The sequence below is a fragment of the Aethalodelphis obliquidens genome, unplaced genomic scaffold (genome assembly GCF_003676395.1).
Source record: "Aethalodelphis obliquidens isolate GAN/ISIS:26980383/991018 unplaced genomic scaffold, ASM367639v1 scaffold110, whole genome shotgun sequence".
Classification (NCBI taxonomy): domain Eukaryota; kingdom Metazoa; phylum Chordata; class Mammalia; order Artiodactyla; family Delphinidae; genus Aethalodelphis; species Aethalodelphis obliquidens.
In genome coordinates, this window is record NW_020838054.1 from 1051147 (window position 1) to 1057735 (window position 6589).

Genomic DNA, 6589 nt, shown 5'->3' on the forward strand with positions numbered 1-6589 from the left:
AAGGACAATTCTGAACTTTAGGATCATAAGTTTTATTCAGGAAGTAGAAGAAATGATTTGGGGCTAGAGTTGCCATTGGTAAAGTGGTTATATCACCAGGAATGAGAAGAGTTTAATTATTTTTTGTGGTTATGTGCTTTTTGTCTGAGTTTAGTCCCGATTACCGAGTGGTCTTATTTTTTCTCTTATTTCATCAAGGTCATGGAGTGATCTCTTTTCAAATATTGTTGATATTGTATGGAATTGTTTATTTCAGCAGGGAACACCATGGCCTAGCTATTTAGCAGTAAACACCATGGCCTAAATTTAGTTACCAGGCCTGCTACCAGCTGTCAGCTGTCAGGGATGTTCATTTCTTTCTTACTCACTTTCAGATGTGGCAATGAAGAATAATGAGCAATAAAGAACACTGCAGAATGTATAGATAGCCAGGGGCCACTGAGAGTAACAGAAAGAAGGAATTCCTCTGAGAAAGCAGAATTAGGGGCTTATCACGGAAGTTTCTTCACTTGGCAGGGAAATCTCACAATATCTGCCCAGCAGAATTCCATCATTGCTCTAGATCAGTAATTGCTGAATGTTTCCCAATTTTCCCTTTCTTAATGGGATTTCTCATTGTGCTCATCCTTCCCCATCCCACCACTGGGTACTGTGAGGTAGAGGTACTGATAATGCAGCTTGTCTTTTTAGGTCATAGGTAGTCAGAACATAAGGAACTATCTCAAGATCTGACTGAACTAGATTTAGTGACTACGTGAGATTTTCGGGTGTCTCACTTAAAGAGGTCTCAGACGTGTGCTATGTGTGAGAAGGATACAGAGGACTATTTCAACCAGAATGGCAAACATGGCAGAGATTGTTAGCAATTCACATAATAGTAGATTACATTTCCGAACCTCATCACATCAACTGTGGTTATATGAATGAGATCTAGCCAACGAAATGTATGGGTGCCGTACTAATCCTTGCTGCATTAGAATCTCTCAAGTGTATTCATGCTCACCTCCCACTTCCAGCTGATTTGAATAGAAGTTACCATGGAGACCAAGGAGGCCAAGCATGATGATGGCAAAGTCTTTGCCAGCCTGGAATGATTGTTTGTAGGAGAACCAACCTCCCCAACCAGAAATACCCCTTTACATATTTAAATGAACAAGAAATAAATCTATATTTTGATCAGGCCATTACACATTTGGCTGTATATTCACTACAGCAGCTGGAGGTACCCTAATCTCAGCCTTATTTAGCATAATTATTGACTGATGAAATGGTTAGTTAGTTGTTGGTTGACTGCTATACTAGAAAAAAGTAATATAAACCCTTAGAAGTACATAATTCTTTAGAAAGGTACTTTTTTCTTGCATATTTAACCATACCTAGGTCACATCCCTCTGGCAGCAAAAAGTCACCATTATAGAACTATAAAATGTCTTGGCCCTCGGCTGTCCTAAGCATCATAGATGTCACTGCACAGGGGAATGCCATCAAGTATATCACTACTAACACTCCTTCTACCACTTGGTTTATGTGTTTTATCCAAAGTTAAGATCGCTCCTCTTAGAAAATTCATACTTCTATGTATGTTGCCTTGCAACTTTCTTGGAATCAGACATTGGATATTCATATACTTGCATACTTGCCTTTCTTGTTCAATTCTTCTCAACATTCTACATGATCTCTAAAGTTTTCCCCCAATAATTCCGAACCTTCCTATTCCATATTATTTTTACTTATTTGAAACCATCCATGGTTATCAGTAGAAGGCTTTGAGCTCAGCAATCAGGTTAATAATCCAGAAGCAGTATGGTTTGGGAAGAACACATGCAATTAAAATGGTCCAAGAAGCGAAGAGTATCCAGCTACCTCTCACTGACCAGTGGAAGCAGAAGGCAGAATAAGACACTTCCACTCATGTGTCATGACATAGACACAGGGGATCTATATTGATTTTCGCAGTAAAATAAGAAACATCTCCAGCTAAAGCAAGTCACTCTGGGTATTTGCTATCTGGTTAGAATGTACTTTAAGACTGAGGGAAACGCTTGAGCAGTGACTTGGGACATCTGTAGTTGCCTAGTCCTTCTCCGAAGGACTTAGCTATCTTACAACTTAAGAATGGAGATTCCAGAGTGATGTCAGCAACATGGCTGAACAAGACGTCCCTCATTCGTATACCCCCTCGACAAAAATTTAGTCCGCTCCATGGACAAAAGTGCCCTTGTGGGAGCTGCGGGACCCAGCACCATACACTAAGGGACCCAGGAGGAGTCTCGCCCACCCACTCATTGGGTAATAGGTATACAGACCTCGGTCCTGGCTTTGGACCCTTCAGCCCCTCCTGGTCAAGGTCCGGGAGTCCCTGGAGAACACTATCTCAGGCGCACAGCCACAGATGAGAGAGCCTTTGTGGAAGTCAAGGTGCCCAGCGGAAAAGTTGCAGCACATCGTTGGAGGAAAACTTATCTGAGTTTAGATGCACGGGAGTGGGTAAGAGGAGCAGCTTGACTTTACTAGTGGCACAGCTTAGTGCACAGAACTCTTTTCAGCTGTGATTTCTCCCGAGAAGAAACGTGAGCGCATGCGATGCTGCCGAAGAGGCCCCTTTCTCTCTCGCCCCATCCAGAGCTTGAGTCCTGAGCTGCAAGACTGGGGTTGGAAAGACGCTAGGTGCGTTGCAGATCGGACTCTCCAAGGGCATTAAAGGGAAGTGGGTCCGACTAACTGCATCATGGGTTCCACCAAGAAGCCCACCCACAAGCCACTGGGAACACCTTGTCCTCAAATACCCTCAACTGCTCCTTGGGCACCCTCAGCACTCCACACGCCTCATCCTAAGTGTCAATCTATGCAGGAGTAGGTAAAGATGTGCTATGTATATAGAATGGAATATTATTATTTAACCACGAGAAAGAAGGAAATTCAGCCATTTGTGACAACGTGGATGAACCCTGAGGGCCTTATACTAAGTGACATGTCAGACAGAGAAAGACAAACACTGTATGATCTCACTTATATGTGGAATATAAAAAAGCCAAACTCATAGAAACAGAGTAAATTAGTAGTCGCTAGGGACTGGTGGCGGGGGTGGGGGGGAGAATGGGGAAATGTTGATCAAAGGGTAAAGACTTCCAGTTACAAGATGAGTAGGTTCTGGGGATCTCATGTACAGCATGGTGACTGTAATTAACAATAGGTATTGTATAATTGCAAGTTGCTATGGGAGTAGATCTTAAATGCTCTCACCACACACGCGCATGCACGTGCGCGCGCGCACACACACACACACACACGGTAACTATGTGAAGTGCTAGGTGTGTTAACTAACCTTACCATGGTAATCACTTCATAATATGTAAGTGTATCAATCATCACATTGTATACCTTAAACCTACACAATGTTATATGTCAGTTATAGTTCCATAGAGCTGAAAATAATGGAGATTCTAAATTTTAATATCACTTTTTAAACAATCAGTACAACCTCCTCTTCTCCCACTCCCATTTCTGTTGTTTTCTCAGAAATATATAAAAATATTCACCAAAATTTTTTTTCCAAAGCATTCCAAAGATAGCTTTTAAAGAACAGAAGAAATTAATGCATTTGTCAGAAACATGGCAGCTTACAGATGTAAGTAATTTTGACACTATTCTTTGTTACCAAAGTTTGAGAATCTGTAATGTTAATGAATGTTTCACTACTCTCTGTCTGTACCTCAAAACTAGAGCTGTGATAGAAACTAGCATTCTGAGAGACTGCAAACAGAAGAGCCTCCGTCTGCCTTCATCTTTTCATTTCTTCTAAGGCTCTCCAAAGTTACGCTCAATAATACACTCGGACATAGAATTACAAATAAGAGCTAGGCAGGGCCTTAGAAGTCACCTAGTTTAATCATCTTTTCTTTTTTTTTTTTTCGTTTCCTTACTTTTGTCTTCTTCCTTAACACCTGAAAAAGACTTTAGCTAACCAAGTAATTAATGAGAGAACCAGTAAGATATAATGACCATTTCAAAAAACAATTACAAAGCTAAGAGATTTATAGGAAATTTAACCAAAAAAGTTAGGTCACTGTCCAAAAGGTCATAAATATTTAAGGTTATATATTCTATTTAAGAAAAACAATTTGCATCTGTACTGGAAAAAATCTACAAGTTAATAAGAAACTTCACTAAGTACAGGACCTTTATTTAAAATTAAACAGTGAGTATATCTAGAATATGGGTTATATAAAAATTATTGTAAAGAAGAACCCCAGGGTTGAGCTCTCACCAAGGTGAGTAAATCATTAATTATTTATGGATTCATGAAAAATAATTTGGAAGTAGTGTAGTAAAAAAGATTATCGTAAAACTAGTTCTGGATCCTTTAAGTACTCACTAGTTAATTAACTAATTAATTAAGGAGTATCAAGAGTTAGTGAGTAAACAATGAGACAAGCTAAGTTCATTCCCCGACACAACGCTTGCTCCCATATGATATGGAGAGGATGTGTCTTATTTCCAAGTTTCAGAAGTTTTTTTCTGACAGTACTCTCTCTCGCTATCATAGTCCCCACAGATTATTTTTAAGGGGGTTTCCCTCAGTAGGTTTGGCATGTTTATTTCTAATAGGTACAACAAGAATTCTATTTAATCACATAGGCCTCCTTGATTTTGTTCTGCAAATGGAGAACACCTACTATGGCCCACAAGTTAACTTCTGTCTAGAAGTTTACATAAGAAATCTTGAGTTCGATTTTGTAAAAGCTTTTATTGTTTTTCTCCTTACCAAGGCTATGAAACCAAGCCCAAAGATACACTGTGCACCAGATTTCATGTACAGTACCTATAAATTTAGGTTAAATCCTCTCTTTTTCAGGTCCCCCAATTTTGATAATAAAGTCCCTGACCTGTCAAGAAGTGACCTTCTTTACCACCTGTGAGACTGGGACCCTCTAACCAGATACCAGGCCAGTTTGCTTTGTAGGCATTAACCCCATATACATTTCTTAACAGTGGGCTTGTCATATCTGATTAAAAGAGACTCTCTCTCAAATATGGCACTCCAGGTAGGGCCCTGGTTGTACAACTGAGTTGGTCTATTATAACCTGGTAAAAAGGAGGACATATTCTTGACTACTCAATGTCCTGTCAGTGTTAAGTTTTTCCCATCTGGATGTTGGAAAGAGGCACTATTACCAGCCCTGTGTGAGCTTCAGGCACTGTTATCTCTGATGCTACTGGATGGCTCTTTCCCCAACCTCAGGTAATTTCACACAAGTGTTGATCAGTACTATATTGAATACTCATGGAAGACTCTCCACAGAACTTCAGAATTCTTTCTCTGTGTAGGTCTCAGAATAATTCAGTCTTACTGTTTTCTTTACACATATATATAAATGTGGTCAATGGCTTAAAGACTTGCTGCTGAAGGAAGTTTTAATCATTACCTCAGAGAAATTCAATTCCTTTTTATAAAAACCAAATACCATTACCTAACAGATATATTTAGTAAATAAATTAAATGCTTACTTAACTGCTCAGATTCTGAGCATTTTAATGGTAATTGCTATGCTGTAGATATTAATCTAGTACATGAACAATTCTCCCCCCCCCACTATTTTTTTAGTATTTCTCTAAGATGCTCCACTCATTTATGCCTATCATTTCCTACACTACTGATCTGAAGAAGAGCTTGCACCTTCTATCATAGACAAGACTCTTATAAGGGAGAGAAGAAAGTTTCAAGCACTGGGGAGCTTGTGTATTTGAGTGTCTGTGGGGGAAATTCAGCAGGATTGCAGTGTGGGAGAAGCATGAGTATGAGGGTATGGGGGAGTGTGTGTATACTTACATGTGCACCAGAATGTACCATAGCCATGTGATGAAGAGCCTTTTGCATAGTTACATATCTGAGGGAATGAGATTTAGCATGGCTGTGTATCTATGGGGTTCCCTGTGTGGTTCTGTGTCTTGTGCAAGAGAACTAGACTTCTGTAGGGTTATGCAAGGTGGTGAACTAGGCTGCCATGAGGAAGCTCTGTGGAAATGGCAGGCGAGGATGGATGGAAATGTTATGGAAAAACCCAAATGAACTTTTTGGCCAACCCAGTAGATTGCGTGGTAACAATGAACAGGCAGAGCTTCAGCTTCTAAACTTCCATAGAAATGAGATTTCATTCTACCTAATTTGAATTCAATGACCATGTCCTCAAAGCCCTTTGTTCTAGGACAAATTTTGAAAAATAAATGAAGATTACAAAGCATACCACCAAAACCTCATATTTGAAAATGCTTAATGTTTCAAAATTTCATTTTGAAGTAATGTTTATGCTGCAGCAGCATTTAAATAAAATTTGGATGACCTCTAAAAACACCCAGAAAAACAAATGAAGTATTATGAGCAAAGAGCTAAAGAAGTCAGGATCTATTTATTTAAATACGATTTGGCTGTGGAAGCTGACTTTGCTTGCCAAATTCAAGACAGCCTATCTTGGTAGCTGCTTTGCTGTCAGATGCAGTACTTCCATGGATAAATAGAAAAGCAAAATTAGTAGGCAGAGAAGGGTCATTTTAAAAAGAGCCCATCACTCCCGTTATTTCTGCATGTCTA